This window comes from Hevea brasiliensis, chromosome 14 (genome assembly GCF_030052815.1).
Source record: "Hevea brasiliensis isolate MT/VB/25A 57/8 chromosome 14, ASM3005281v1, whole genome shotgun sequence".
Lineage (NCBI taxonomy): Eukaryota > Viridiplantae > Streptophyta > Magnoliopsida > Malpighiales > Euphorbiaceae > Hevea > Hevea brasiliensis.
In genome coordinates this window covers 89,547,529-89,553,190 of record NC_079506.1, presented here as the reverse complement: position 1 = coordinate 89,553,190, position 5,662 = coordinate 89,547,529, and the positions used below count along the sequence as shown (strand labels likewise).

Here is a 5,662-nt window from a genome sequence, read left to right as displayed (position 1 = left end):
AACATAAGAAAAGAAATTTGTGGCATCCGACAGTACAATGGAGAGAGCTTGTATGAGTATTGGGGAGATTTAAGAAGCTGTGTGCAAGCTATCCCCATCATCAAATAAGTGAGCAGCTTTTGATTCAGTACTTCTATGAGGGACTTTTACCAATGGATCGCAATATGATAGATGCTGCTAGTGGAGGAGCTTTGGTTGATAAGACACCAGAAGAGGCAAAGAGGCTGATTGCTAACATGGCAGCAAATTCTCAGCAGTTTGAAATGAGAATGGATCACGCACCTATGAAGGTTAATGAGGTAAGTACATCTAACCTTGAGAAACAAATTTCTAATTTAACTTCTTTGGTGAGGCAATTGGTTGTAGGGAACATGCAAACTGTTAAGGTATGTAGAATTTGTTCGGGTTCGGGTCATGCTACTGACATGTGTCCTGCGTTACAAGAGGATGAATCAATGCAACATGCTAATGCAGTAGGACATTATGGACAGCCACAACGTAGGTATGATCCCTTTTTGAATACTTATAATCCAGGATGGCGAGATCATCCCAATCTGAGTTATGGGAATCAACCGGTGTAAAACCAATACCAGCAGCAAAGACCATAAGTGAATCAACCACCTCTACCTCCACCTCCGCCTCCGCCTCCCTAAAATCAAGGTATGTCACTTGATGAAATTGTTAAGGCTTTGGCTAACAATACACAAAATTTTCAACAGGAGACCAAAAATAGCATTCAAAATATAGAGAGGCAGATTGGTCAGTTAGCCTCATCTGTGAGTAAGCTGGAAGCTTAAGGTTCTGAAAAGCTTCCATCACAAACAGTCATGAACCCCAGAGAAAATACCAGTGCTATAGTGTTGCGAAGTGGGAAAGAAGTTGATAACCAAACTCCACTTGAGCCAATGAAAAAGAAGAAGCAAGGAGAAAAAGAGTTTGAAGTTCCTGAAGTTGAGGTAAATACTGAACCTAAACTAAATAAGGTTAATAATTATGTTCTTCCTCCATTCCCATGTAAGTTGGCTAAGACTAAGAAAGAAGAACAAGAGAAAAAAATTTTGGAGACCTTCAGGAAGGTCGAGGTGAATATACCTTTACTTGATGCGATCAAACAAGTTCTCAGGTATGGGAATTATGCACTGCAAAGCGCAAGTTGAGGAATAATGAGAAGATCAGTGTAAGGAAAAATATATCGATATTAATTTAGCAAAAATTACCCCCAATTGTAAGGATCCAGGTTTGTTTTCTATTCCCTACAGAATAGGTGATTCTAAATTTGAACGTGCAATGGTAGATTTAGGAGCATCTATTAATGTTATGTCAAATTTAGTTTTTCAAACTTTAAATTTGGGTCCTTTGAAAGAAACCAGTGTCATTATTTAGTTAGCTGATCATTCTAATGCTTACCCATTGGGAGTAGTTAAGGATGTGTTGGTGTAGGTTGGAGAATTAATTTTTCCTGCAGATTTTTACATTCTAGATATGGAGGATAGTGTTCCCACATCAAAGTCAGCTTTGATTTTGTTTGAAAGACCTTTCCTAAAAACTGCCAAGACAAAAATTGATGTGGATGATGGTACCTTAACTATGGAGTTTGATGGAGAGACTGTCAAATTTAATATCTTTGATGCCATGAACTATCCTGCTGATGACCATTCTATTTTTTCTATTAATATTGTTGATACATTTGTGCAGGATGTTTTTTAGTTAAGCATGGAGGATGAGTTAGAAGTGGCGATTAGTCAAGGAATTCAAGAAATCAGTACCAATAAGCCATTAAGTGTAGAGGTTCAAGATGCAATAATGGCATTGCAGTCATTACCTCCTATTCCAAAAAGGTATGGAGTATCAAAGATTGACGTACCTGTATCTCACACAAAATTATTACCATCTATGGTGCAGGCACCAGTTCTTGAACTCAAGCCTTTACCTGAGCATTTAAAGTATGTTAACTTGGGAGACAATGAGACACTTCCAGTTATCATCTCAAGCAATTTGACAAAGATTCAAGAAGAAAGATTAGCTAGGGTTCTGAGGGTACACAAGGAAGCAATTGGATGGACAATAGTTGACATCAAAGGTATAAGTCCATCAGTGTGCATGCATAGGATTTTTGTAACACCCCTCACCCGACTACAGTGTAGCCGAGCAAAGCATGCTACATTCGGTGCTGGAGCACCCTAACTTACCTTACTTTATTTCTTTAAAAATTTTGTTCTCGTTATATTTAATATCGATTATTTTTCGATGGAGAAACTAACGGAGTTTTCCCTATTTTATTATCGTTTCACGTGTTACAATTTGGTATCAGAGCTGGACTCCCTCTAGTACGGTGTGTGGTGCGAGGACGCACCAGGCGGAAGCTGGTGGGCTTGTCACGACCCAGGGATGGGGTTGGGATGTGCTTGTTCAACCAGCTACGCACTGGGGTGGAAACTTCGTGTCCCACATCAGAAACGGGAAGAAAAGATTTGGGCCATATATGTGGGAGCCTTCCTCACCTGGTCAGCGCGCTTTTGGGAATGAAACCTCCCAAGGGACAAATCCGTGAGGCCCATGGGCCAAAGCGGACAATACTAACTGGAGAAGGGTTGGCCTGTTACAATTTTACTAGAAGATGATGCTAAACCAAGTAGAGAAGCTCAAAGGAGGTTGAACCCACAAATGATGGAGGTTGTGAAGAAGAAGATTTTGAAGCTACTGGATGCAGGAGTTATTTACCCAATTTTAGACAGTAAATGGGTGAGTCCAGTCCAAGTAGTGCCAAAAAAATTAGGAGTCACAGTGGTAGCAAATCAAGATAATGAACTGGTTCTAACAAGGATTCAGAGTGGATGGCGAATGTGTATAGACTACCGCAAGCTAAATTCAACAATAAGGAGGGACCACTTCCCACTGCCATTCATTGATCAGATGCTTGAGCGGTTAGCAAGTAAGTCTTATTTTTGCTTTCTTGATGGCTTTTCTGGATATAATCAAATTGTGATTGTAACACCCTCCCTGTAGCAATTCCGCACATTCTACTGTTTCGATGACCGGTGTCGGTCCGGACAGCTAGAACCTTTGGAAAAATATTTAAACTAAAGTAAGGAACCATAATTAACTCAAATATTAATAAGAAAAATTTAGGAAAAATTTTAGAAATAAAATACAACCAAGTTAAACGAGTTGGAGCCCTAGCGATGGGTAACCTAGTGAGAAGTTGCGGTTCTCGCAACTAGGAGCCCTAAACCCGGGGCAAAAATTATAAAATAATTTTTGGGACTCCAGAGAAGGGCCATTGAGGTTCTTATGGCATTAGAATTCCAAGAAAATACTTAGAAAATTTTTTCAATCGATACAGACAATTTTGGTCCGTTAAGCCAAACGGAGGGCATTTTGGTCATTTCGTCTTCAGAGATGATTTTTGGCCGACTTGTCCAGTTAAGCAAATAATTATTATGATCTAAAATATAAATAAATATTGATAAAAATTAAATTAAAAATGAGTAGAGAAGAGAAGAAAAGAAAATGAAAGAAAATGCTAATTATGATATCATATGATGTCATTTAAATTTCCTCCACCAATCACAATTTGTTAAACTCATTAAAAGAGATAAAAGAGACCAAAAAATTGAAAAACCAATATGCATCTTCAACCTTTGGGCAGCCAAAAATGTTGAGAGAGAGAGAGAGAGAAGAGGTTCCACCATTTTCAAGCTTAAAAGCTTGAATTTCCTCTCCATTTGTTCACCAAAATTGCCAAGTCCCTTCACAAAAATTTGATCTTTCACCTAGAAAAAGCTATTAGTAGCCAAAGAAGAAGAGATTAGGGAGGTTTAATCAAGGTTAAGTGAAGCTCAAAAAGGTTAGTGCACTAACCAATTTCTTTTCTTTCTTTAATTTTGTAAGCATACTAAATCAAGTAGAAATTGTGTGAAATTAAAAGAAAAACTTGAGTAAATGAAATCTCCAAATTTGACAGCCATGAGAAATTTTAAGGATTGTTGGTTTTTGATAAAATTAAGTGGCTTAATTATGTTATTGATGAGTATAGATGATGGATAAAGTGATTTGGTATGAGTTTGGGGTGTGTATGCCATGAATTAGAAATTAGAGTTAGGGTTTGAGCATGAAATTGAGACTTTGATTATGTAATAATGAAAGTGAGTTTTAATGGTCAATTAGTGACCATTTGGTTATGGGTAAACAAGAAATGAAGTGTGTTTAGTGATGGGATTTGGGTTTAGTGTGGCTGCCCTAGGTGACTGCAGAATTGGACATGATTCCAGCAGGTTTGGGCAGCCATAACTTGAATTGTAGAGGTTCAATTGGTGCAAGGCCAATTGGACATGAAACTAGACACATAATGGCACAACTTTGGTGAAGAAACCATGCCCATGAGACCAAACCAAGTAGACCAAAAGCTTGCCCCAATCCGGGTGACCTGCAGTCAGTTTCTGCAGAATGACTAAATAAACAGTGTTTGGTCATTTGGCCATAACTCAGTGTAGAATAGTCCAATTGACCTGAAATTTTACCAGCAATAAGCTGAGATATAGAACAAAAACTTTTATGAAGAAACGTAACCCAAATTATGACCAGAACCTATCCAACAAGTGAGTTGCAGTCACTGTTCACTGCACTGTAAATATGGTCAGTCCAGAAAAATTTCAATCCGCCCAGTTGTGGCTTTTGGACCATAACTTGAGCTACAAAACTCCAAATGGAGTTATTCAAAAAAGAAAATTAAACTAGACAAAATAAGGAACAACTTTCATGTTGATCATTTTGCAAAATTCCTATTGTAAAAATGACTAATGGAACAGTAAATATAAAGCATGAAAACTAAAAATTTTGTCCAATTAACATTAATCTTAGAAATGGTATTGGCAACCAATACCAATAAATTTTGAATGCAAAATGTGATATGTTGGGAGTATTAAAACCAATGTACCTATTGTCTATGAAAAAGTCAACATTTTAGTTGACTAATGAAATGAATAGTAACATTCAAACTTGAAATTCAAAAATTGTGAAACTTAAAAGTGCAAAATGCCCTAGTAGGCCTAATGTGATTGGTTTGGATAGGTTGGCATGCCAATAGGGTTCAGTTAGCAGTACTGCACATGGCATTATGCCATTCTGTGATTTCATGGCTTTTAGCCATTCTGACATTATGTTGATACTTGGCCTTGTGCCTAATGTTATTACAGCTTATTAGTCGCTCATTACACCGGGAGACACATATGTGACCGATGGTGTGACGGCTCGAGGTACTTGATACCCAGTGCCAATTTACCTGTTTATCCAGTCCAGTCGTCCAGTATAGGTTACTTGGGCAACCAAAAATGAAAGTAGATAAATTTAATAAAATAATGAATATAACACGTACAAAATAAGTAAGACTACAAATACTCATCGAAAATTTATTTGCAATGAGACATCAATACATTCACTGCATATTTATTTTCTGTTATTTCTTTTTATTTGATTATTGACACCATTAAGCATTATTGCTTAGCGCATTGCTTTTGCCACACGTAGGTTCTGGAGAGACCGACCGAGAGCCCAGTAGACCACAGACTAGGTGAGACCTTCTGCAGCTCTGCATAGTGTCCGTGTCACCTCACCGACGTCAGTACATTGGTAGGACACTAGGTTTCATTTTAGGTATTTTGTA

The 5,662-nt window shown here is 37.8% G+C and overlaps 1 non-coding gene across 1 annotated transcript; it reads right to left on the bottom strand.

The window, feature by feature from the left end:
• LOC131173700 (small nucleolar RNA R71) lies at positions 1 to 106 on the bottom strand. Its single transcript, XR_009144013.1, has one exon. It is a non-coding gene; the product is annotated as a small nucleolar RNA R71 (small nucleolar RNA).
• Positions 107 to 5,662: the final 5,556 nt, after the last annotated feature.